Source organism: Mauremys reevesii, linkage group 14, assembly GCF_016161935.1.
Source record: "Mauremys reevesii isolate NIE-2019 linkage group 14, ASM1616193v1, whole genome shotgun sequence".
NCBI classification, from domain to species: Eukaryota; Metazoa; Chordata; order Testudines; family Geoemydidae; genus Mauremys; species Mauremys reevesii.
In genome coordinates, this window is record NC_052636.1 from 19,243,785 (window position 1) to 19,271,319 (window position 27,535).

At 50.7% G+C, this 27,535-nt stretch overlaps 1 long non-coding RNA gene, 1 other non-coding gene and 1 pseudogene across 2 annotated transcripts; 2 read left to right on the forward strand and 1 right to left on the reverse strand.

Annotated features, from left to right (window-relative positions):
* LOC120381639 overlaps positions 1 to 27,535 on the forward strand; it is a 318,539-nt pseudogene that overhangs the window by 66,090 nt on the left and 224,914 nt on the right.
* On the forward strand, positions 13,417 to 13,488 carry TRNAC-GCA. Its single transcript has one exon. It is a non-coding gene; the product is annotated as a tRNA-Cys (tRNA).
* On the reverse strand, positions 19,129 to 27,043 carry LOC120381645. Its single transcript, XR_005588116.1, has 3 exons — positions 27,010 to 27,043; positions 21,837 to 21,963; positions 19,129 to 19,170 (listed from the first exon to the last, which is right to left on the reverse strand). It is a non-coding gene; the product is annotated as an uncharacterized LOC120381645 (long non-coding RNA).

The following is a 27,535-nucleotide window of genomic DNA, read 5'->3' on the forward strand; positions in this document are numbered from 1 at the left end:
TGAGCAGAGATAGCCTGGGCGGCTCGTAATGGAGGCTCGGGGGGGCTCAGCCTCCCCAAACCTTGCGTTGCCAAGGGGGCAGTGGGGCCCATGACTAGGGGCCCTGGCCAAATTGGGCCCCCTGGAAAAGTCTCCCCCATGTCAGCCCCAGGGCTGGCAGAGCTCCCACTCCCTGCTATGGCCCGGGGGCTGCAGCAGGGGCACAGAGCGTCTCTGGTCTCGGGGCCGCAGCGGGGCAGGGGTAAAGGAGTGACAGGGTGGGGCCAGTGGGGGAAGGGGTGGAACAGAGGTGACAGTGGGTGGAAGGTGTGGAAGGGGGCGGAGCCACACACAGAAGTGGGTGGGGGGGCAGGGTTCCGGTGCTGGGGCCCCCGCACTTGTTCTCCCTTTCCCTGGGCTTTGGCATCACTCGCCCCTGCTTAGCGAGTAGGGGTCAGTGGTCCCCATAATGTGGGGCGTGACTCCTAGGGGGACACAGAGGAAGATTGATGGGGGCACCTCAGGGCCTGAGCCAGCCCCCATGGAGGGCAGGGAGGGAGCAACACTCAGCCCCACTCTGTCCCAGCTCTCCCCCAACCCCACCCTCCGCTTTGATTTGAATGTATTATTATTATTCTCTTCTGATTTCTGAATTATTTCAGTTCAGTGTTTGTCCTTGTGACGAAGTGGGACTGTTCTTACTGGGGTGCTGTGTGCAGATCTTAAGTATCTAGCAAAGCCAAAGGCCAGCGCATCTGAATGCCTGACACTCTGTCTCCTAGCAACTGATGGCCCGGGCCCCTCCTGCAAAGGTGCCAGGAGAAGGTGTTGGAGACAAAGGGGTCAGGTAACCTCCTGGCCCGGGAAAGAAGCGGAGCAGAGGGGAGGGGCTGGAGGACGCGGGGCAGACTGGGGCTGGCTGGGGAAAGAAGGGAAGCACAGACAGGGCTCTGATTCCCCAATGGGGGCTGTGGGGCTCCCGGGGCCCCAAGATGGACCTAACAGGGGGATCCTGTTATCTGTGCCTGCAAGACCTGTGTTCCTGTCAGCTAAATAAACCTTCTGCTTTACTGGCTGGCTGAGAGTTACTGTGAATCACAGGCAGCTGGGGGTGCGGGGCCCTGACTCCCCCACACTCCGTGACAACTGGTGGTAGCAGTGGGATCTACTGCACCCCATGGATGGTGCTTCCTGCAGTAAGTGACTGGGGAGCAGTAAAACGAAGGGACGATTTTAGGGGTGATTAACCCCTGGGAGAGTGTGACCAGAGAGAAGGACTTTGCAGTAACAGGGTCCCCCGGGGGATCGCAGCGAGCGGTCCCAGGGGCGGAGGAGTCTGCAGCTCGACCCTGGCAGAGAGGGGGTGACCTCAAGGACTGGCACACTAGGGGTCCCCCTGGAACCCGTGGGGAGCGGCGAGCACCCCGGCCTGCGAGCGGCCAGCAGGAAGATGTTTGCCAAGCGGCACAAGTGCGACCTGGTGGAGCTGTGCAAGCGAAGGGGGCTGTGCAGTGGGAAGCTCACCAAAGACCAGCTGATTGCCCAGCTGGAGAGGGGGGATCCTGTGAATGAACCGATCCCTGACTCTGAGGGAAGCAGCCTGGCAGATGCAGTGCAGACACCAGTGTCTGTCCCTGCTGGGAGTGGTCAGCCGGCCGCTGAGGGCTCCCCGAGACCCCCCATCCCTATGCCTAGGGAGAGGGGGAGGAGAAGCCCAGCGACTACCGAGGGCTCAGTGGCCAGCAGGGGATCGTCCCGGCGGATCTCCCTGTCCCTGGAGCGGATGCGGCTGGAATATGACAGGGAGCTGAGATGGGAAGAGCTTGAGTTAAGGAGGCAAGAACTGAGACAGGAGTGGGAGGAGAAGGAGAACCAGCGTAAACACGAGGAGAGCCAGCGCCAGCAGGAATGGGCGGAGAAGGGGAAGCAGCGTAAACATGAGCTGGCCCTGGCCCAGCTGAAACGCAGTGAGGCCCCAGCTGCGGTGAGTGAGGGGGGACCCAAGCCTACACAGAGCTTTGATAAGAGCTTCCTGGCCCGGCGTAAGGAGGGGGAGGACATAGACACCTTCCTGACGGCCTTTGAGAATGCCTCCGAGCTGCACCGGGTTGACCCTGCAGACAGGATCCAGTTTCTCACCCCCTTACTGGACTCCACCGCCGTGGAGGTGTACAGCCGAATGAAAGGGGCGGAGGCAGGGGACTACAACCGGTTCAAACAGGCCCTGCTCCACGAGTTTGGGCTGACCCCGGAGATGTACCGGAAGAGGTTCCAGAGCCAACATAAGACCCGGGAGATCACATACCTACAACTGGTCAACCGGGCGCAGGGATATGCCCACAAGTGGACAGCTGGGGCCCAAACTAGAGAGGACCTGCTTGACCTATTCGTACTGGAGCACCTGTATGAGCAGTGCCCATCCGACCTATGGCGGTGGTTGATGGACCAGAAGCCCGAGAACCCGCAGCACGCCGGCCGGCTGGCCGACGAGTTTGTGGACAGTCGGGCAGGGGATGGCAGTGAGGAGTCTCAAAGGAGCAGGCCTGCCTCAACGCAGAGAGAAAGTCACCATGGGACCTCCCAGCAGGGGACTATGGAGAACCCCCACCAAAGGGAAACATCCGGCGTCCGGTCCAGCCGACCCACTCGAGGGGACCCACGAGACATGGGCTGCTATCACTGCGGCCAACGAGGTCACATACGGGCCCAGTGCCCCAAGCTCAGGGACAGATCGAGCAGACCCAACCCGCAGAGGGTTGACTGGGTAGAGACCCAGTTGGATGAGGGGCAACATTCCCAGGAAAGGGGGGCTGGCCGCATTCCACCTGGGAAGGAGGGAGGAGGGCCCCAGGTCTGCTCCTCTGGGGGGCTGGATGCTCCAGACTCCGGGTTTTTGGTTTACAGGGTGGGCATGGGGCTGCCCCTTCGGAGCGAGTGCCTTGTTCCCCTGGAGGTGGATGGGAGGTGGATGGGAGGAAGGTCACTGGGTACTGGGACACGGGTGCAGAGGTGACGCTGGCCCGGCCCAGGGTGGTGGCCCCAGATCAGATGGTGCCCGACACCTACCTGACCCTAAGGGGTGTGAGCGGGACCCCATTCAAGGTGCCCGTGGCGAGGGTACACCTGAAGTGGGGGGACAAGGAGGGCCCCAAGGACGTGGGGGTACACCCACATTTCCCCACGGAGCTGTTAATGGGGGGGGACCTTGAGGACTGGCCAAGCAATGCCCGGGGTGCCCTGGTCGTGACCCGTAGTCAGAGTCGGCGCAGGGCACTGCACCCTGACAACGGGGAAGGTACTCGGCCCGAGGCGCCGGACCCTGACCTGGTGGGGAAGGAACACCCAGGGACAGGGCTCAGAGAGGCTGCGGCCCCAGACCCAGCCGGTGAGAGAGAACAGGTCCCCATCCCTGCCCCAGCAGCTAAGTTCCAGGCCGAGGTGCAGAAAGATCCCTCCTTGCGGAAGATAAGGGACCTGGCTGACCTCAGTGGGGGACAGACCATGGGGGGGGGTGTGGCCGGAAAAGGTTCCTGTGGGAGAAGGGGTTCCTGTACCGAGAATGGGCTCCCCCAGGGAAAATGGAGTCAGGGGGGATCAGGAGGCAGCTGGTGGTACCCCAGAAGTATCGCCGCCAGCTGCTGTGCCGGGCCCATGACATCCCCCTCGCAGGGCACCAGGGAACCTGGCGTACCCAGCAGAGGCTGCTGCACTGGCCTGGGGTCTTTCCCCATGTCCGGCAGCATTGCCGCTCCTGTGACCTCTGCCAGGGTGGGAGGAAGGCCCGGGACAGGGGGAAAATGGCTGTAGGACCCTTGCCCAGCACAGAGGAGACTTTCCAGAGGAGGGCCAGGGTAAAAAGGGGGAGGGCTCTGAACCAAGAGAGCCTGAATCACAGCCCCCCAGCCTGGAATGCAGGGAGAAGCCCCCAGCCCAGCTTGAACCCCAGGGGTACTGGGTGGGGGAAAGGGCATGAGCTGCATAAGCCTTCCCACCGGCAAACTACGAGTGCCCTCGAGTCCCCCCAACCTACAGGGGGGGCAGGAAACTGGAATGGCCTGGGGGAACTCTTCCCCCATCACTGGGGGCGGGCCTGGGGCCTCTGTGGCAATGTAGGTGGGTTCAAACTTCCCCAGGTCACTGGCTGGAGTGACCCCGCTCAGTTCGGTCTTGAAGGGGGGAGAGGTGTGACGAAGTGGGACTGGTCTTACTGGGGTGCTGTGTGCAGATCTTAAGTATTTAGCAAATCCAAAGGCCAGCACATCCGAATGCCTGACACTCTGTCTCCTAGCAACTGATGGCCCGGGCCCCTCCTGCAAAGGTGCCAGGAGAAGGTGTTGGAGACAAAGGGGTCAGGTGACCTCCTGGCCCGGGAAAGAAGCTGAGCAGAGGGGAGGGGCTGGAGGAGGCTGGGCAGACTGGAGCTGGCTGGGGAAAGAAGGGAAGCACAGACAGGGCTCTGATCCCCAATGGGGGCTGTGGGGCTCCCGGGGCCCCAAGATGGACCTAACAGGGGGGATCCTGTTATCTGTGCCTGCAAGACCCTGTCCTGGATTGTGTTCCTGTCAGCTAAATAAACCTTCTGCTTTACTGGCTGGCTGAGAGTTACTGTGAATCGCAGGAAGCTGGGGGTGCAGGGCCCTGACTCCCCCACACTCCGTGACAGTCCTCCAGATGTGTTTATAGGTGTTGAGTTGTGGGGGAGAGAGGCCAATTCATTATGTCTCTACCCCCCCTTTCATAGTTTCTTCCAACTGGCTAGGAAGTACCTATCATAGAATCATAGAACTTAAGATCAGAAGGGACCATTATGATCATCTAGTCTGACCTCCCACAAGATGCAGGCCACAAAAGCTGAACCACCCACTCCTGAAATAATTCTCTCTCTTGACTCAGCTGTTGAAGTCCCCAAATCCTGATTAAAAGACTTCAAGTAGCAGATAATCCTCCAGCAAGCGACCCCTGCCCCATGCTGCGGAGGAAGGCGAAAAACCTCCACGGCCACTGCCAATCTACCCTGGAGGAAAATTCCTTCCCGACCCCAAATATGGCGATCAGCTGAACCCCGAGCATGCGGGCAAGACTCTCCAGCCAGACACCTTTGCTAGGATGTGAGTCAAGCAGTGTCCATTGTCGCTGTGCTATCTCGGAGAAGTCTGCATTGTACACGGTTCCTGGGATAGTCCTTGGCAGTGTGGATCCCTTTAATGGGCCAGCAGCGGGTCTGGCTCCTCCATTGTCACACCTGAAAGGCTGGTGGTGGGCATTTCCCAACCTCATCTCAGCAACACACACAGAGCACAACTTCCCAGCCAATGCTACACACACAATCCAACACAATAGTAATGTTCAACAGAACAAGACTTTTGAAATGACACCTCACCAGGCAGACTTTGTACAAACTGTATCATCATTATATGAGACTGGTGAATATGGGGCTTCCAGGGTGCTGCTTTGAGCACAGCGAGCCACCCCTGGGCTGACATTGCAGTGGAGACGTACCCTTAGAGTCCATCTCTCCTGGGATAAAGATGGCAGCATGGCTGGCCTGGACCATCTGACGTGGGCTCATGAAGCTAAAGCTGAGAGGCTAAAAACTGTGGTGCAGATATTTGTGTTCACACTGAAGCCTGGGTTCGGAAACCCTCACCCCTCGGGGGGTCTCAGAGGTTGGGCTCAAGCCCATCTGTCTGCCCTATAATTTTATAGTCTTGCAGCCCAAGCCCCATAACCCTGAGTCAGCTGACCCGGGCTTTGCGACAGGTGCCCTGGGTGTTTTAATCACAGTGTAGACATAACATTAGGCTACGTCTCCAGTGCAATGAAACACCCACGACTGGCCCGTGTCACATTAATCACGGTCATGCGGCTTGGGCTGTAAAGTTGCAGTGTCCGTGTCTCGGCTCAGGCTCAGTCCCCTGCTCCAGGAGCCCAGAAGGTTGGGAGGGGGTTTAGCAAGTGGAAATGGTAAAACCGCAGGGGAGTATTACCCTGGACTCATGGCATTTCTCCATTGGTCTGTCTGCTCTGGGGCAGGGACAGAAACATGTCCTGCTGCTTTTGTTATTTCAAAGGGCGGTTTAGGATTTTCATTCTCAGACACGGTGCACAAAACAGGACTCAACCCTCGGCATAATCTAAACGAGCTGCCCACAGATTCTGGCAGCCACAGTGAGCATTTGGTGTGAGAGCTCAGACCTGCCCCGTCCCAGAGGGAGGAGGTCGTCTGTGAGAGGACTGGACCACTGACCTATCAGCTCCTAACTCCCAAACTTTCAGTAACTCTATCATCAGTGCCTGTGAGTGTAATTTAAACCATAAGAAAAACCACACTAGGCTAGATCGAAGGTCCATCTAGCTCTGAATCTTGTCTTCTGACAGTAGCCAATACCAGGTGCCCCAAAAGCAACTCGGTAAGGTACCACTGGAACTTGACCTGTATACAAAACACTGGTTTTAGCCAGCTAAGCCATGGTGCCTACAGCTGCTGAAGGGATCATGTCTGCACACACCTGACTCTCTGCCAACCTCCATCTGGGCCTGACTAGCTTTGCTGGTGTTTGGATTCAGTTATGCAGAGGAGCAGGTGAAGTTTTACTCCCAAGGTTCTTTGGACAGGTCTACACTACAAAATTAGATTGGTGTAACTACATTACTCAGGGGTGTAAAAAATTTACCTCCCTAAGCAATGCAGTTATATCAGCCTAACCCCGGTGCAGATAGCGCTGTGTCAACAGGAGGGCTTCTCCCTTCAACATAGCTTGGGGAGGGGCTTGGTTAGTGAAGATGAAGAGAATAGGTGGCCCATGGCTCTTGCATTTGGGGAGGCTGGGTGTGAGCGCTGGACGCTCCCTAGAAGTGGGGGGCCCATTGGTGCCCAGACCATGGTACTGCCCCCCCACCCTTCTCCTCTCTCTGAGGCCCCACCTGTGCTCCCCCCTTGCTCCTGTTTGGCCACTTCCCACCCCCCGCTCTTCCTCTTTGGCTGAGGACAGCTGATCCACCTCTCGCTCGCTCCTCTCCTCCCCCAAGGCCTTCCTGCCTGCTGCTCGTGCCTCTCCACCCCCTACCACACGGTCTGCCCACCAGCCGCCACTGCTCTGACCCGTCCCTGCAAACCAACCTGCCCATCACCCACACCTCTCTGCCTCTCCCTTGAGACCCGCCCTGTCCACGTCTTTCTTCGGTCGTCTGTTGTTATTCCATGAAACATCAAGAATGGAATAAAAAGCTGAGTTTACTCCAGGGTGAGGAAAGAAAGGAGCCACCAAACCCCCGGCATTGCTGCTTTAGTTAAAATGTTTAGTTAAAACAGCTATTGAATGTCCTCCCTATGCCCCTTGTGTCTCCAGAGCACATCCATGCTAGCAGTTCGTGGATGGCAACAGAGAGCAGTGCACTGTGGGCAACTATCCCACTGTGCAACTGGCTGCAGGGTGTTTTGGGAAGGGTTTGCAATGCCTCACGGAGTGGTACAGCATCACATGATGCAGGTTTCTCTATCCCACCGTTCCACGGGCATCTTACTAGATTGCCAGCTGCTTTTCAACTGCGGTGTGCGTGGCGGGGTAGAGACTGTTTGAGTTCTGGGGAGAGACAGTGTGTGTGCTGGGGAAGAGTGAGTGTGTTGAGCTAGGTAGGAGAGGATCATTATTATCCCTACTTGAAAGAGGGAGAAGCTAAGGCTGAGAAAGGAGAATTGACTTGTCTTAGGTCACACGGCCAGTCAGTGGCAGAGTTGGGAATAGGACCCAAGAGCCCTGATTTTCAAACTAACCATTGGATCTTGAATTTCAGACATTGAATGACCTGAATAAAGTGCTCTCAGATGAGCTCCAGACCAACAACAGTGCACAGGAATTATTCAGCAAGTATTTGAGGAGAACTGCAGTGTTAGAGAGAATCATGAACTGCTCAGAGACCGTTAATGCAGAGAAGCAGCAAAATTCATCAAACATAGAACTGGTTCTGATTTATTTCCTTGGTCTTAAAAGAGACCAACAAGGACCTGAGTCTCCTCCCTGTCAATAACCCCCTGCTCAGCCAATCAGGGTAGAGACTGAGGACGGGAGGCTGAGGGTTCTCACCAGAGAGCCCAAAGGATGGCCCAGGTCACTGGTGGGGATCACTGCCCGAGCACTATTTCAGCCCCACATTTTTGGGTGGATCTCCCAAAGTGGGAGCTGCAGAGCACTCCCCTGCAACACACACACACCCCTCCTGGTATTGGGAGGAGAACAGGAGAAAGGACAAAAGAAGGAAGAGACGAAGAGAAAGGAGGGAGAGATGGTTGGAGGAAAAAGTGAAACAAAAAGTACAAACCCTAATGTCCCCAGTGATTCTAAGGGACAAAATCCCAGGTGCGGAATGAAATTCTGCCTCTTTAAGCTCGTGTTTTCCATGCCTAGAAATCAACTGTCACCAGATGGATCAGACTGAACAGGTTTCAAACCTCCAGGAGGCTCTTACATTCTAAACAGGGACGGCTGTTTTCTAGTAAAATCACTAAAAGGGAAGGAGAAAACTCGAAAGAGGTTCCTCCTGGCGCTCACATCCGTGAACCCGAATACTCTCTCAGTCCTCAAAGAGAGACCTGGAGAAGGAGACTTGCTGAAGCAAAGCCACAGGGGTCTCTGAGGTTTCCCTGGCCCCTCGCCCCTGTCCTGCCTGGCTGATGTCAGCATCTCTCTGTGAGGTCACCACCTCCCCACCACCTTGGACCAATAGTCTGAGGTCCTGCAAAAGGCCTTTGTGATGTCACTGCCACACCCCTCCCTTGCTGGGCTAATGTCCTGCTCCTGGCCAGGCACTTTGCAGGTTTGAGCTACTCCCTGTGGATCACCCCACTCCAGGAGTGTTCGTTCTAGGCAGCAAGCCGGCTAGACAGGGAAACATCGGACGCTGCTCCCAATGCTACACTCAGATTTTCAGAAATGAGTCAACTTTATGGCCGGAAGAGACCATTAGAGCATCTAATCTGACCCCCTGCATATCACAGGCCTCCTGTAGGACACAATAGCAGGTCAGGGAGGGGGCCTGAGGAAGCGTGCAGGCAGGCAGTGGCGGGGGGGGGGCAGGTGAGCTGGCGGCTGGCCCCAGCTCACCTCCACTCCACCTCCTCCCCTGGATACCCCGCCTCGCTTTCCCCCCTCCCCCTGCTAATCAGCTGTGCACGCAGGAAGCCTTGGAGGGAAGAGAAGCCGTGTGGCGGCTTCGCACTCAGGCCCAGCAAGGTGGAGACGGAGACGAGGTGAGCTGGGGCAGGGGGGCTGCCCGCACTGCAGCAGGTAACCCCGGGGGGGGTCAGGTGAGCTGGCAGTGGGGGAAGAGAGCTGAGGAGGTGAGCGGGTGGGCAGTGGTGGGGGGTGAGTATGCAAGCCGGGAGGGGGAACGGAGGTGAGCGGGGGGGCAGGTGAGCCAGGGGGAGTGGGGGTCTGAGGTCGCAAGAGGGTGGGCATTGGCGGGGGGTCAGGTGAGCTGGCGGTGGGGGAGGAGAGCTGAGGAGGCGAGTGGGCGGGCAGGCAGGTGAGCCGTGGAGGGTGGGGGACTGAGGGGAGTGGGCGGGTGAGCCGGCGGCACGGAACTGGGGGCTGAGGAGGTGAGTGGGAGGGGCTGGTGAGCCGGCAGCAGGGGACTGAGGAGACGAGCTATGAGTCGCTGGCTGACCTGTTCTGCTGATCTGGTCTGGCTCCCAGCCCCTCTCCAAGGGTTGCAGCTGTCTGGAGGTGCTGCCTTCCACGCCTTCCTCAGTCCCACCTCATTCATTCAACAGGGCGACTGATTACCAAGTGGGGGAAAGATCTTATTCTACTTCTAGCAAAAAAACATTTTTCTTTTACCTTAATTATACTACCTTAGGGGCCCCCTATAACATATTAGCAAGGTTCATTACCGCTGTTTTGGCGGGACAGTGCTGGGGAAGGAGGGTTTGTTTCCACGGGGTGGGCGGCACTTGTGGGGGGATTGTTTCAGGGGGTGTAGGAGGATAGGGAACCACGGAAGATTTTGTTACGGCCTAGCTTAGGCAGTTTCACTTTCTCAGCACCCGGTCATTGGACACGGCCTGCCAGTTCCAGCCTGCCATAACCGGCTGGAACCGCTGCGTGGAAAGCCCCTAGGCTGTTGGCCAAGGGGGCGGCCCCGGAGGGTGGAAAGTCCTTATTGCATTATGTTTGAGCTGGCTTGCTGCTGTTTATATAAATATGAGCATGCTTTGTGTTTGCTTTTGGACTCGTACCAGGCCGAGCCCAGGGCGCTGGGTTCCCGCCTCCATGACAGCAATGCTTGGAGTCTCCGTTGCAGGTGTGTCACTTTACCTTCATTAAAGCCAATAACTCACAGTGTGTGTGGGCCTCGTTCTTGCAGAGCACCCTGGGAGGGCCTACCGCTCCCATAGAACCTAACAGAAGAGAACTGGAATAGCTGAGGGAATTGATTCTATGACGTCCAATTAGCCAGTGGGTAAAACCAAAGTCCTCTCTGCATGGCTGGTGTGACGTGCTTTAACAGTAAAGGCTTTGGGTCAGCTTTGGGAAGTTAGCCCTTTCAGCGCACCAAATATACATATTGCTGGTGGGGACTGCCCTCATTGGTCATCAGAACGGCCATACTGGATCAGACCAATGGTCCAGCCAGCCCAGAATCCTGTCCTCCCACAGTGGTCAATGCCAGGTGCCCGCGAGAGAATCAACAGAACAGGGAATCATCAAGCGATCCATCCCCTGTCGCTCATTCCCAGCTTCCGGCAAACAGAGGCTGGGGACACTTCAAGAGCATGGTTTTGTATCCCTGCCCATCCTGGCTAATAGCCAATGATGGACCCATCCTCCATCAACTTATCTAGTTCTTTGGTGGACCCTGTTATAGTCTTGGCCCTCACAACATCCTCTGGCAAAGTTTCCCCAGGTTGACTGTGTGTTGGGTGAAGAAATACTTCCTTTGGTTTGTTTTAAACCTGCTGCCTATTCATTTCACTGGAGGACCCCTACTTCTTGTGTTATGAGGAGTAAATAGCACTTCCCTACAGATCCAGACTAACACGGCTACCCCTCTGATACTTCCTTATTTACTTTCTCCAAACCTGTCCTCATTTTATAGACCTCTATCCTAGCCCCCCCCTTAGTCATCTCTTTTCCAAGCCGAAAACTCCTCTGTCTTAATAATCTCACCTCACATGGAAGCTGTTCAAGACCCCTAATCATTTTGGTTGCCCTTTTCTGTACCTTTCCCAATTCCGATATATCTTTTTGAGATAGGGGACCAGCTCCAGTATTCAAGATGTGGGCATTCCACAGATTTATACACAGGCAATATATTTCTGTCTCGCTAGCCATCACTTTCCTAATGACTTCCCGACATTTTGTTGGCTTTTTTGACTGCCGATGCACATTGAGTAGATGTTTTCAGAGAAGTATCCACAGTGACTCCAAGACCTCTTTCTTAAGTTGTAAGAGCTAATTTAGACCCCATCAGTTTAGATGTAGAATTGGGATCATGTTTTCCCATGTGCATTACTTTGCATTGATCCACATTGAATTTCATCTGCCTTTTTGCTGCCCAGTCACTCAGTTTGGTGAGATCCCTTTGTCACACTTTACACTCTCTTTTGGATGTAACTAATTTGAGTTGGTTTGTATCATCTGCAAATGTTTTCACCTCACTGTTTACCCCTTTTTCCAGATCACTTAGGAGTATGTTGAACAGTGCTGGTCCCAGTACAGACCCCAGGGGGACACCACTATTTACCTCTCTCCATTCTGAAAATCCGTCCCTTTCTTTCTTGCCTTTGAACCAGTTACCTATCCCAGAGAGGACCTTCCATCTTATCCCATTTTGCTTCAGAGCCTTTGGGGAGAGACCTTGTCAAAGGTTTTCTGAAAATCTAAGTATACTATATCCACGGGATCACCTTTAGCCACATGCTTGTTGACTCCCTCAAAGAATTATAGTAGATTCGTGAGGCATGATTTTCCTTTACAAAAACCATGTTCATTCTTCCCCAATGTAAGCGGGGGCAGACTCACCCGGCAGCACCTCCTGCTGGTTGTCTTGGGAATTAGCTCTCCAGCTGTCAGAGCACCCTCTGCAGGCTGGTGATCTGCCTTACCGCAGCTTGCCCCATTCCTCCCAGGACCCCAGTGCCCCTTTTACCCTGGCAGTACCCCCTGGCAGTACCCCCCCAGTTCTGGGTCTCCCCCTCCCAGGGGAACCCCCACCCACTATCCCCACGTCACCTCAGTCTTGGCTACTGCCCAGTCTCCATCCAGCCCCCATTCACTGGGGCAGACTGCAGTATGAGCCACTCATCACAGGCAAAGGCGTTTGGACCTGCCGCCTCTGCTTCCCCCTGGGCTGCCCCATTGCAGCCCTGCACCTATTCAGCCTATAGTCAGGCCTGCAGCCTGGGGCTTTCCAGGCCAGAGCTCCCAGCTCCTCTGGCCCTTCCCCAGCCCTGCTCCCACTCTAGGGGTCTTGCTTAGGTTCCTGCAGCCAGGCCCTTCTCTCGCTACAAGCAGAGGGAGACTGACTGGGCTCCTGGCTCACAGCCTCTTATAGGGGCCAGCTGGGCCTGACTGGGGCATGGCCCCAGCTGAGCCTGCTTCCCCCAATCAGCCCAGGCTCCTTGCCCCAGCCCCAGCCCTCTCCTGGGCACTTCAAGCCCTGCAGGGCAGGAGCAGGTAACCACCCGCTACACCCAGCAAATTCCGTTCACCGATGTGTCTAATCATTGGGCTCTACAATTCCACCCAATGTGCCTGGTACTGACGTTAGGCTCAGTGGCCTGTAATTGCCAACCGCGTCTCTGGAGCCTTTTTCATACACTGCTCCAGCCAGGGACTAAAGGCCGCCCCAGACTTTCCCCTTCTCCCTTCTGGGAAACCAAGTTCAAGTTCTACAAGCAGCTAAAGAAGCCTCAACCCTGCATCTGAATTAATGTCACATTTCTCACTGCCCGACACATTTCATTTCAATCCCAGGTGAGTCCACTTCAGTCATTCCTCAGCCCCATTCCTTCACCCTCCTGCCTTAGCTTAGGGCATTGCGCCCCTGTGGGCATTTCCCATGTCCCTCCTCAGTTTCACATACAGACACAATTTCCTTTGCTGTTCAACGAACAGCAAAACCTTTCTGTGTCTCTAGTCTGAGCCAGGGCATTCAACTCCATTGAAACCTTATCTCCTGCAATGGCAATGGCCAGACAGAGGGGACGTGGCCACCCTCAGCCCTGAGAGTGAGATATTCACTCTCCTCTTTCTTCAAGCTGCTGTTGTTAGTCCATAAAACATGTACCATGGAGTAAAAAGCTGAGTTTACTCCAGGGTGAGGAAAGAAAGGAGCCACCAACTCCCCGAAAAATCTCTGTGCCCCAGAGAGAACCTGCCCCTGCTATTGGAATCACTGATGTGCTTCAGCTACAATGGGGAAAGTATCTGCTCTCATGGGGGTATAGCTCAGTGGTAGAGTGTTTGACTGCAGATCAAGTGGTCCTTGCTTCAAATCCAAGTGCTCTCTAATAAGCCTCTTATTGTTTTCTTTTTTTTTAAAAAGAGAAAACATTTTCATGTCCATTCTCCATTATGTTCAGGAGCTCCACTATACAGGAATGCTTGAAATGAATGTGACACTCAACATTTCACTGTCCAAATGCATAAAAACCTAGCAAACCTGTCCATCAGCTGAAATCAGTTCCAATCCTCTAAGTGTCTAGTTTATGTTTTCATCAATTAAACAAAGGGATCATATGAATGTACATTTGCAGATCCCTCCTCTCCAGGGCTATGTTGTACAGAACAAGAACCACATCCAGTTGGGGTTCAGGAGTCTGACGAGCAAAGGCCACGTGGTGCGGGCTAAAGTCACCAGCACTTTGGCTCCTTCCCATTCAACCAGCAGCTGGGCCCCCAGGACAAGGCATGAGAAGAAGACAGTGGCTCTGAGCAGGAAAATAGCCACCAAGAAGCTGGCTAAAGCTGTCAAGATCCCCAGGGAGGTCACCATGCCCATGTCTAGAATGTACTGACTGCAGCGGGGACCAAAAAGGCAGAGAAAAGCCCTCAAAAGTTCTAAGCTGCCAAGCCCCAGAAGATGATCAAAATCCTACCTAAAATCAAGACAGGAGTAAGGCTAATGTCATCTCCAAAGCCAGGGCTAAGAAGGTAACACTGAGAAAGAAGTGGAGAGATTTCCATTGGGATGACTCCTGCTCCCCTAATGGCTCTTTTATGAATTACCATGGACCACCCGGAGAGATCAAAGTCCTGCAGGACAAACAGCCCCATGGACAGTATAATGAAGTGGTGGCAGTGGGGGGAAGTGCTGTGTTTTGTGTAACACCTGCCAGGTGAGTGATGCACTGACAGGGCAGCTGCCCATAGCTCCCACATGAGCTCATTCTCTTTGATCTGCTTCTGCTGTTATTTCAGAGCCAGCACTAGCGGGAGTGTGTCCCTGTCACTTCACCAGCTCTGGAACAGGCTCTGTCTGCATCCCAGTTCTGATTAATCCCACTTTTTAATGTATTCCTACTGTGATACTTTCCCAGTTCTCTGCCTTGTTCTAACATTCCGGTCAGAGACTGAATATGGGGAGGGATGGACTAATTTGTGTGACATTCAGTAAGTTGCCTCAATTTCAGTAAGGCATTTGACACGGTTCCACATGGGGAATTATTAGTTAAATTGGAAAAGATGGGGATCAATATGAAAATTGAAAGGTGGATAAGGAACTGGTTAAAGGGGAGACTACAACAGGTCGTACTGAAGGGTGAACTGTCAGGCTGGAAGGAGGTTACTAGTGGAGTTCTAGAGGATCTGTTTTGGGGCCAATCTTATTTAACCTTTTTATTACTGACCTTGGCACAAAAAGCGGAATGTGCTAATAAAGTTTGCAGATGACACAAAGCTGGGAGGCAGTAACACAGAGAAGGACCGGATATCATACAGGAAGATCTAGATGACCTTGTAAACTGGAGTAATAGTAATAGGATGAAATTAAATAGTGAAAAGTGCAAGGTCATGCATTTAGGGATTAATAATAAGAATTTTAGTTATAAATTGGGGACACATCAGTTGGAAGCAACAGAGGAGAAGGACCTCGGCGTATTAGTTGTTCACAGGATGACTATGAGCCGCCAATAAGATATGGTTAAAAAGCTAATGCATTTTTAGGATGCATCAGGCGAGGTATTTCCAGCAAAGATAAGGAAGTGTTAGTACCATTATATAAGGCACTGGTGAGACCTCATCTGGAATACTGTGTGCAGTTCTGGTCTCCCATGTTTAAGAAGGATGAATTCAAACTGGAACAGGTTCAGAGACAGGCTACTAGGATGATCCGAGGAATGGAAAACTGTCATATGAAAGGAGACTCAAAGAGCTTGGTTTGTTTAGCCTAACCAAAAGAAGGTGGAGGGGGGATATGCTTGCTCTTTATAAATATATCAGAGGGATTCATATTAGGGAGGGAGAGGAATTGTTTAAGCTTAGTACCAATGTGGACACAATAACAAATGGGTATAAACTGGACACTAGGAAGTTTAGACTTGAAATTAGACGAAGGTTTCTAACCATTAGAGGGGTGAAGTTCTGGAACAGCCTTCCAAGGGGAGTAGTGGGGGCAAAAGACATATCTGGCTTTAAGACTAAGCTTGATAAGTTTATGGAAGGGATGGTATGATGGGATAGCCTAATTTTGGCAATTAATTTTAGCAATTGATCTTTGATTATCAGCAGGTAAGTATGCCCAGTGGTCTGTGATGGGATGGGATCTGAGTTACGGCAGAGAATTCTTTCCTGGGTGCTGGCGGGGGAGTCTTGCTCACATGCTCAGGGTTTAGCTGATCACCATATTTGGGGTCAGGAAGGAATTTTCCTCCGGGGCAGATTGGCAGAGGCCCTGGAGGTTTTTCGCCTTCCTCTGCAGCATGGGGCATGAGTCACTTGCTGGAGGATTCTCTGCAGCTTGAGGTCTTCAAACCACAATTTGAAGATTTCAATAACTCAGACATAGGTTAGGGGTTTGTTATAGAAGTGGATGGGTGGGATTCTGTGGCCTGCTTTGTGCAGGAGGTCAGACTAGATGATCATAATGGTCCCTTCTGACCTTAAAGTCCATGAGTCTATGTGATTGAAACCTCTGCTGGAGGTGGGCAGGAGCCTGTTACACACATAAAATAGCTAAGTTTTAGCAAACTACCTGCTACACATTCAAACCTTCCTGTACACACACAACAGAAATTGGGGCTCTGAGAAATGGCAACTTTCCTTTAACACAGATCTTTGTTTTCTGTACTTCCAGAGGCATTGAAATAGAAGCACATTACCTTTAAACAGCTGCTATTTCATGATCAGCAGCAGAGCCTCTGTCAATTTACACCCATAGAGCTGATTGTTTCTAACTGCAGGGTTAGCCAGACCATTCAGTAACATTATCGCTCTGTTCACAAAGGCTTTGGTTAGTGACGAATCATGAGACTAATCCTTTCCTGCTGTAATTCCACTGACTCCAATGTCTCTTTCCCCAGTTCTGGTTCCAAGAAAATAAACAAATTAAAACAACCTTCAGAACTAACATGCTGTGGGAAAGTGGAAATGTTGATAGCTCAAATAATTCAGTTTCTTCTCTGTCTTGTGTGTGTCTATCTGCTTTGTGTGTGTGACCGATGGGGCTTTTTGTTTGCTCCTGGCAGGTTCAACCCTGTCAGATTTGTCTGTGGGGAGGGGCCAGAGAAAACAGACCCCCTGGCCTTCGAGGTTGGGGTTAGGCAAAGGAATAACAACCCTGTCCCACAAAAAACAAAATATGTTACAGAAACAGTGGTAGGAACAGTGCTAGAGAAACTGGTAAATAATCACAATGCCCCGGCTTGAAGTAATTGGAAACACAGAATTCAAAAAGCAAAGCTCAGGGGCTATTTGGGATTTATTCTCTGAGCTTAGCCATGTGCTATAGCCCAGGGAGCACTTTTGGGAGTCTCCTATCCCACAACGGGGGAAAGGAAAAGGATTCTTAGGTTCTAGCACGGATGGAAGGAGGATGGTGATGGGGAATAAGGGAATCCCTCTGACTTACCCGAACTACGTCTGTAGTTACAGCGGGTGAAATGACATTTTTCCCTATCCCTGCCCTGTTCCTGCTCTTTGTTATAGTTCAATATATTTTAAGTGCGGAAATTGATAATAAAAATATCTGCTCCCCAGCACAACCTGCAGCAACATCAGAGCAACTGGGAATGAAACAATTTGTTCCCCAAGGGAGAACTCGATGACTAACAGTTGCTGTGAAATGGGGGAACAGTATAACCGTGATGCTCAGGGTTTGTTTAGACTAGGGAAAGTGATGGGGTTTAGGTCAGGTCAAGGGGAAAGCTAATGCCAACCCCTGCACGTGGGCTGCATCTGCACTACAATTTTTTACATTAAGATCACTAACTTGAGCAACCAACGCCATGTACAGCCCTAGTGGCTGTCAGGCACAGATAGTTTTTGCCTCAGTGTAGCTTGTTGGGATCAAACCTCTCTCCCCCCACCTGGAGGGATGAACATTCCTGGCTGGAGGGACACACACTCCTGTGACTCAAAAGGAAAGGAGTTGATAGAAAAGATCACAGGACTGACCCCAAAGAAGGGTGAGCTGCAAAAGGCAGAAGCAGGCAACTGATCTGGTGGAGCTGAGACACCACGGTGAAGATGGTGCAAAAATCACTATGTGGGAATTAGCAAATGTGATTTATTTAAAAAACATTTTTGGCCAACACTAGTCAAGGGATTTATTACAATTCTCTCTCATGTGGATTTTGTGATGTCTAATGAGGCTTGAGCTCTGATTGAAGCTTTTCGTGCACTCAGAGCTTTTCCCACACTCTCTCCCATGTGGATTTTCCTATGTGAGACAACATGTGAGCTGTGCTTGAAGCTTTTCCCACACTCAGAGCATGTGTACAGTGTCTCCCCTGTGTGGATTATCTGATGTCTGATACGGTGTGAGTTCTGACTAAAGCTTTTCCCGCACTCAGAGCTTGTGTAGGGCTTCTCACCTGTGAGATTTTGTGATGTAAGAAGTGGTCTGAACGATTAAAGAACCATTTCCCACACTCAGAGCATCCATAAGGTTTCTCACCTGTGTGGATTTTCCTATGTTTGGTAAGGTTTGAGCTCTGCTTAAAGCTTTTCCCACACTCAGAGCATGTGTAGGGCTTCTCCCCTGTGTGGATTCTAAGATGTGTGTTCAGGGTAGAGCTCCTACTAAAGATTTTCCCGCACTCTGAGCATCTGTGGGGTGCTTCTCCTGTGTGGATTCGCTGATGTGAGATGAGGGCTGAACTATCGATGAAGCATTTCCCACACTCAGAGCATTCATAAGGTTTCTCACCTGTGTGGATTGTCTGATGTGTGATAAGGGCAGAGCTCCGATTGAAGCTTTTCCCACACTCATGGAACATGTAGCGTGTCTCTTCAAAGTTGATTCTGTCGCTTGTTATAAGGTCTGAGTGGCTACTAAAGTTTCCCTCTGGCCTCTGCTGAGTCTCACAGGCTTTTGTTTTTTCTGGGAGTGCATAACTCCTGGAAATATTCCCTTTGGATCTTCCTGATAAAGTTCCATGTGGTTCTCCTTGCTCAGCATCTTCCTGATGGGGTTTCTCCTCCTCATTCTGACTCACCATCCCTTCACCTGATGGGAGACACAGAGAATCCAGGCATAGATCACTACCTGCACCTGAGAGAAAGGAAATCTCAGAGAGAGGAATGGAAAAAGGGATGAACAATCCAAAATGTGTGTGGGAGAGATCAAACCTATCAGGAACTGATTTTCCCCAAAACCTTCCCCAGAGGAGAGAGGAAGGGATCAGTTTTGGTCTGCATCTCACGAGAACACTCAGGAGAAAGAGAAATCGGGGCGGGACCTGCTGCCAGTTGTCAGTCAGAATAGGAGGGAAGCCATGAGTGACATCTGCCATAATGATTCCACATCTGCAGGGAACAATCCTGAACTTGGAGAGCTCACAGGGTCTTTGTAGGGCATCCCAAATGTTTCCTGCATTCCCACACAGTTGTTGAGTTGGTTTAACCAATTCCTCACCTGTGCAGGCAGCTCTTGGAAGCACTTCTTTCTCAGAGCCCTGGAGGTCTGGGACCCACGGCTCTTCCCCTCGATCCAGCTGCGAGATCACATCAGGTTTGGAAACTGGAAACCCTACTGCAGGCAAAGAAAACCAGGGAGGTCAGTGGAATTTGTGGGATACTTGTCACAAAGAATAGTCCATGGTTTTAACCCCCAGCTCATTTTTAAGCAGTAACATCCCAAGGCCAGCTTTCTTGGCTCAAAGTGGCAGGAGAATTATTATGATTATAAATCATATTCATTACCTTGCCTAAGGACCAACTAACAGTGGGTCCCCATTGTGCTAGGAGAAGTACAAACACAGAATAGTAGATGGCCCATGCCCTGAAGAATTTACAATATGAATAGACAAGACAGACACAGAATGGGGGAAGGGATAGACCCCACTGTTAGAATAGAGATATTCAGGCCAGCCTGTAAAGCCTATAGTTTAAGAACTTAGGGGCATTTTTATCACTTAGCTAGTTACAGGAGTACGAAAACAAAGAATCAAAATCACTGTCTGTATTTGTAAGGGCCTTCTCTTACTGTGACCGTCTGAGGCCTTGTTCTTAGGCTAAGGCCTTTGGCTAAGCAGCAGGGGCAGCCATAACCTGGGAAGCGAAGGGTCACACCCTCACATCCCAAACCAGTCACACTGAAATAAGGTGCTATTGGGCTGTAAGGAAGATGATCCTGTCCCGATAGTGCCCATCACCACCAGATAAAGAAACAGATCTTAAGATGGTTAAAGAAAACTTAGTTTGACAGCAGCCTGTCTGGCAAGAAATCACTTCTCAATGCTTGTGGTTGTCTAACCCTCATTTCTGTATTGTTTTATTTTTATGGCCACCACTTTTACAATAAAAGCAACAAAGAATCCTGTGGCACCTTATAGACTAACAGACGTTCTGCAGCATGAGCTTTCGTGGGTGAATACCCACTTCTTCAGATGCAAGAACACGGCTACCCCTCTGATACTTGACACTTTTACAATGTTAATCAGTCTGGTTGTCTAACTGGTTTTGTCTGCTGTACAATTAATTTTGCTAAGTGTAAGTTAATTAGGGTAGTGGGATACAATTGGTTAGAGAATTATGTTTCAATGTGTTAGGATTGGTTAGTTAAATTTCAATACAATGATTGGTTAAGCAAAGATATAGCTGAGCATATTACTATATAAACTGAGTCAAACAGGAGGGGGAACAGGAACAGGGGACACAGGATAAATGCTCTGCGGCATCAGAGCTGGTAAGGGGGACACAGGGTAAATGCTCGGTGGTGTCAGAGCGGATAAGGGGGACACGCCGCCAAAGACCCCAGGCCCCCTGAATCCTCTGGGCGGCCCTGGGTGACAATCATTCCCTTGTCTCTGTCGGGTATTCCATTGATGTAGGTTACTCCCAGCCAGTCCTTAATGACCCATTCATATCACCCCATGACAGCTACATGACAAAACACCTCACGTCTCCTGCTCTTTAGAATCATAGCAATACCAATCACAGCAGGAAACTGAGGTGTGCATTGGCATCATACAAGTATCACCAAAAGTCCCACCTCTATCTCAGACACACTGCTCACAGACCCTGGAGAGAAAGCAAAGCACAGGAACTGGACGTTAGTCCAGCGAACACAGTGGAGGACAAGCTGCAATCCTCAAACCCTGGTCAAAAAGGAGAGGCATGTGGGTCCCTGCCCACAGAGAGGGGCTGGCTGGAGGCCTGATACCTGAGGGGCCATTCCGTGAGCAGACCATGGAGGCAGGTCAAAGGCTTCGCTACCCCAGAACTATGAAATCGCAAACGCACATTTTGGGTAATTAGGAAATCTAGTGACTCAGGGGTAACGGGAGGAGAATTAAACTCCCCAGTGGGAGGAGAAGGCTGGGGAATTACACACTAACATTCAGGAGCAACAGCCTCTCATTCTTCCGGAAAAGGAGAAGGTCAGAAACAAGAACTGGGCCACGCAGCCTCAGGAGGGACAGGCTCAGAGATCCAAGGAGCCGGGAGGGAAGACAGCTTGTGGCTGCTGCAGATGGGGAGAGGGGGGACAAGACTCTCCAAACTCTCACTCTTCTTGACCCCGACCTGATTTTACGATCTATGACCTAGTCTCACATCTTGTGGGCAATTTCATACTCACTAGAGGTAAGATGTCATTCTCAGAGAATTGCTTATTAGCTTGGAACATGCGTGGAAGGGCAAGGAGGTGAACATAGATAAATGGGTTATTAAGGGCAGGTCGACACTACAGCCGGGATTGACACTCTGAGATCGATCCAGCCTGGTCGATTTAGTGATTCGATTTAGTAAACGTAGCTTAAGCTTGCTACAGTTCAGGGCCTTATATTAAGTTGAGGCTTTGTGAGAGTGGTTATGCTGAAGTCTGGGATTTACCTGAGGTTTGGGTACGGATTCAGGGTTAAAGGTCTGGGATCCCCCACAGCTCTAGATCCCCAAACCTCTCCTCCCTCCCACTGACCCACCCAGCCCACTTCCTGGGTGCCCTTCCTTCACACTCCCCTCTCCTTCTTCCCATTACTGGCAGCTGGCATCACCTCCCGACACCTTGGGAGCTTCTTCTGTTCCCTCCTCATCTCTCATTACCTCCTCCCTCCCTGCTGCCTGCTTGTATATGGAAGATAAGGAAAAAAAGGGGGCAAAGAAACTTGTCAAACTTGGATGATGAATAAAGTTATTACTGCTCAGGTTCTTTAGAGACCCCACAGCTTTAATAACCCAGGGGACAGGACTCCTTACCCAGTGAGGTCACCGTCTCATAGTTCTCCTGCATGACATCCCTGTGGAGGGCTCTCTGAGTGGGGTCCAGCAGAGTCCATTCCTCCTTGGTGAAATATACAGCTACCTCCTCGAAGGTCACCGGCCCCTGAAAGAGCAAGAGTCCAACACTCAGGACCTGCTGCCCCACTCACAACCCCACTACTCACAGAACAGCAGCATCAGGTGAATGGAAACTCTGGGAGGCACATGTTAACAGAGTCCCACCTCACCTTGCTTAGAGCAGCCAGGAGGCATCAGAGGGTGGAAAGAGAGAACCTCTGTGTCTCCCAGCTGACAGATGGAAGCAGGGTCTTCACATTTGTTACATAGCTACTAGCCAGAGATAGATATAGGAGGTGGGGCTGTCTCTGGACCCTGCTAGTGGCTCCCTGGTAGGAATCCCAACACTCTCCACATAAAATATATGGAAGAAAGGGGAAGTCAATAGTAAAGAATCTAAGTTAGAAGGTCAGAATTGTAGAAAGCTAGCAAGGGAAGCTATCAGAAATCAATGATCAACCAATGAAAATAAGAAGGAAGTTTTTAAAAGTACAAAATTAATCCTAACAATGGTAGTGGTAAATTACTAGATGGAAATGGCAGAATCATCAAAATAATGCAGAAGAGGTAAAATGTTCAATAAATATTTCTCTCCTGGATTTGTAGAAAAACAGATGATGTAACTCATATCATAAGACGTTGACGCTGACAGTCTTTCCATTCCAAAAGTAACTCACGAGGATGTTAAACAGCAGCTATTAAAGTCAGATGTCTTTAAATCAGTGGGTCCAGATAACTAGAGTTTTGAAAGACCTGCTGGAGGAGCGTGGTGGACTGTTAATGTTGATTTTAATTAGGACTTGGAACACTTGGGAAATTCCAGAAGACTGGAATAAAGCTAATGCTGTGCCAATATTTAAAAAGTATAAAAGATATGACGCAGCTAATTATAAGTGTGTCAGTCTGAAATCGATACTGGGCAAGAGAATGGAGCAGCCAATACTGGATTTCATTAATAAAGAAAGGAGAGTAATATAATTAGTACCCATTAAAAAGGTTTAGACACAATAGATCCTGTCAAACTAACTGGATATCCTTATTGGATGAGATCAAAAGTTTGGTTGCAGCTAATAGTACTGATGTAATATATGTAGGCATATGAGTTGGTTCAGCACAATATTTTGACTAGAAAGGTACAAAATACACACGGCATACATTAAATAGATTAAAAACTATGATTGTAAATGGGGAACCATGGTCGAGTGGATTTCTTTCTAGGGGGTTCCCACAAGGATTGGATCTTGGCCCTGTGCTATTTAACATTCTTATCAATGACCTGGAAGAGAATATAAAATCATCACCGATAACGTTTGCAGTTGCCACAAAGACTGGGGGTGGGGGTAACTAATGAAGTGTCAGTAGCTTCAGGCTTCAGCACTGGGAGTCTGGGAAGTTTTCCCAGTCCTGACTAGAGGGTTATTTCCTGTTCCACAAAGACGGGAAGTTTCATTCTCTGCACTTGAGCCTTGACATTAGGAGCTATCTGACACTACAGCCCATATTCAGCATAGTGGCAGGATTATAATATGATTAGGACATGAGGCATTTTGTACAAGATGAGTCATGTGCGGTGTCACTGGAAAAGTTATGATTTGCTGAATATGATTATCCTACCTGTGTGCATGGTTCATGTTTGTATCTGAAGTTATGGATATTGACTCTGTATCTGTCTTTCAAATGTGCTTACTCTGGGTAACAGCCACAACGAGCCTTTCAGGTACAACAATGAAGAAGCCAGACAGTGTTCATGGCTCATCAACAAAGACAATGGACTGTGGAAGAGCTTAGCCTTCCTGTGAATGTTTCAATCAGCCTATGAGTTATGGCTGCTATGACTCAGCAGGACATGCTAGAGCATGTGACCAGACCACATGACAATGAACTTCATTTTGGTACCTGTATTTTTCCACAAACTGGACTGGGAACTGAGTTTAGAAAAAAGGGTTCCTGCCATATGGAAAAGCTACATAAGGTGGGGTGTGACATCATCTCTTGGCCTCATTCCCCAGACAAGAGAACTCCTGGAAGCACCTGAGGAACAAAGACTGAACTGGGGGAAGTGCTGTCCCAGGGTAAAGGGATTTCTAGCTTGTGTATGGAAACTTGGTGGGCTGCTTGTAGCATCAGTCAGGGTGAGAAATTGCTAATTCAAATTCTATCCATCTAGTATGTTAGGCTTGGTTTGAGTTTTTGGTTGTTTGCTAAGTAATCTGCTTTGATCTGTTTGCTAATACTTATCGCTGGGAAATTGGCTGTTGTCTGCTCTCTCCTTGAGTGGCTTAGGTAAAGCACTCAGGTAGCTTAGTTGGCTGCATGCCGCCACCTGCTGTCATGTTGGGTGATAACAGGGCCTGGAGAGGCTGGCTGAATCTCCAGCAAAGCAGTGTGAGAAGGGCCAGCCCGGCTTGAGGGTTAGAGGGCACAGTGGGGTGACAACCCATCGCACCCTAGAGTACACAAGTCTCAGCAGGTTTGTCACATCCTGTCCCCTTCCTTTCTCCACCCAAGATATTTCCTGCCTCCCACCACCTCTAGCAGCTCCCACCAGTGGTGAGCTCCAGCTGGGTCGCATGAACCGGTTGTTAAATTTAGAAGCCTTTTTAGAACCGATTGTTCCAGGACAACTGGTTCTAAAAAACTTTTAAATTTAACAAAGGCTCGGGCAGCTGTCCACCCGGCCCCCGGCCCCAGCTCACCTCCCCCTCTCCCGTGAACGCTCCGCCCTCCTTCTCCTCCTCTCCCCTGCTTCCCACGAATCAAATGTTCACGGGAAGCCTGAAACAAGCAGCAGGCAGGTAAGCCGGGGGGGGGGCGGGGGGGAGACGGCGCGCGCGGTCCAGTCCGGTTCCACCTGAGCGGCTAGAACATAAGAACGGCCGTACCGGGTCAGACCAAAGGTCCATCCAGCCCAGTATCTGTCTACCGACAGTGGCCAATGCCAGGTGCCCCAGAGGAGTGAACCTAACAGACAATGATCAAGTGATCTCTCTCCTGCCATCCATCTCCATCCTCTGACGAACAGAGGCTAGGGACACCATTCTTACCCATCCTGGCTAATAGCCATTTATGGACTTAGCCACCATGAAGTTATCCAGTTCCCTTTTAAACATTGCTATAGTCCTAGCCTTCACAACCTCCTCAGGTAAGGAGTTCCACAAATTGACTGTGCGCTGCGTGAAGAAGAACTTCCTTTTATTTGTTTTAAACCTGCTGCCTATTAATTTCATTTGGTGACCCTAGTTCTTGTATTATGGGAATAAGTAAATAACTTTTCCTTATCCACTTTCTCAACATCACTCATGATTTTATATACCTCTATCATATCCCCCCTTAGTCTCCTCTTTTCCAAGCTGAAGAGACCTAGCCTCTTTAATCTCTCCTCATATGGGACCCTCTCCAACCTCCTAATCATTTTAGTTGCCCTTTTCTGAACCTTTTCTAGTGCTAGAATATCTTTTTGAGGTGAGGAGACCACATCTGTACACAGTATTCGAGATGTGGGCGTACCATGGATTTATATAATGGCAATAATATACTCTCAGTCTTATTCTCTATCCCCTTTTTAATGATTCCTAACATCCTGTTTACTTTTTTGACTGCCTCTGCACGCTGCGGACATCTTCAGAGAACTATCCACGATGACTCCAAGATCTTTTTCCTGACACATTGTAGCTAAATTAGCCCCCATCATATTGTATGTACAGTTGGGGTTATTTTTTCCAATGTGCATTACTTTACATTTATCCACATTAAATTTTATTTGCCATTTTGTTGCCCAATCACTTAGTTTTGTGAGATCTTTTTGAAGTTCTACACAATCTGCTTTGGTCTTAACTATCTTGAGTAGTTTAGTATCATCTGCAAATTTTGCCACCTCACTGTTTACCCCTTTCTCCAGATCAGTTATGAATAAATTGAATAGGATTGGTCCTAGGACTGACCCTTGGGGAACACCACTAGTTACCCCTCTCCATTCTGAGAATTTACCATTAATTCCTACCCTTTGTTCCCTGTCCTTTAACCAGTTCTCAGTCCATGAAAGGATCTTTCCTTTTATCCCATGACAGCTTAATTTACGTAAGAGCCTTTGGTGACGGACCTTGTCAAAGGCTTTCTGGAAATCTAAGTACAATATGTCCACTGGATCCCCCTTGTCCACATGTTTGTTGACCCCTTCAAAGAACTCTAATAGATTAGTAAGACATGATTTCCCTTTACAGAAACCATATTGACTATTGCTCAACAGTTTATGTTTTTCTATGTGTCTGACAATTTTATTCTTAACTATTGTTTCGACTAATTTGCCCGGTACCGACGTTAGACTTACCGGTCTGTAATTGCCGGGCTCACCTCTAAAACCCTTTTTAAATATTGGCGTTACATTAGCTAACTTCCAGTCACTGGCTACCGAAGCCGATTTAAAGGACAGGTTACAAACCTTAGTTAATAGTTCCCCCTGGCCCCGGCCAAGCGTCCCAGCTGGGTCCCGGCCAAGCACCCCTGGCTCGGGCTGGTCCCAGCCGAGTGGCTCCGACCTGGTCCAGCTCGGGCCCTGCAGCGCCGGTCCCAGCCGAGCGGCTCCAGTCCGGCTCGGGGAGTCGGGTCCTGCGGCCCAGTCGCGGACCTGGTCCTGGCCCCAGGCAGTGTGGTAAGGGGGCAGGTAGGGGGTGTTCGGTGGGTTGTGGGGGGGTGGATAGGGGTCAGGGCGGTCAGAGGGCAGGGAACAAGGGGATTGATTGCGAGCAAGGGTCCCGGGGGGCAGTCAGGAAGGAGCAGGGGTTGGATGAGGTGCTGGGGGGCAGTCAGGGACAGAGAGAAGGCGTGGTTGGATGGGGCAGAGGCTCTGGGGGGGCATCAAGAATGAGAGGAGGGGTTTGATGGGGTGGCAGGGGCAGTCAGGGGACAGGAAAGGGGTGGATGGGTCGGGGTGTCAAGGAGCATGGGGGTAGGATGGGGCATGACCCCCTCGTGAGGTGAGGAGGAGGGAACCTGTTAATATTTTGGCAGCTCATTATGGCTCCCACCCTCCTATACATTTACTGATTCTCTCCCTCCAAGCAGAACCCACCACCAGCTCCTGAGAATCCCTTACCTGAGCCAGCTCCATTGCAGCCATTTCCTTCCCCTGGGAGAGGGGATGATCTGGAGCAAAACGTGGACGTTATTCTGTAGCCTGCCAAGGCGAGAAGGGCAATGTGAGAGAATTCAGACAGGGTTTTTGTCCTTTCCACATGTTGATTCCTCCCAGAATTTTCGCCTGCTAATGGACACTCTAGGTTCTGCCACACTGTGAAGCACAGAGTGACCTTATCCCAGTACAGGCCTAGCCCTCCCACCAGGGTGTGACCCTCTGACACATGGTGAAACCCTCCCAGCAGCAGAGTCTCTCTCTTACACTTATCAAGTTTGCGGGTGATACCAAGCTGGGAGGGTTGCTAGTGCTTTGGAGGATAGAACTGAAATTTAAAATGATCTGGACAAACTGGAGAAATGGTCTGAAGTAAACAGGATGAAATTCAATAAGGACAAATCCAAAGTACTTCATTTAGGAAGGAACAATCAGTTGCACAAATACAAAATGGGAAATGACTGCCTAGGAAGGAGTGCTGTGGAAAGGG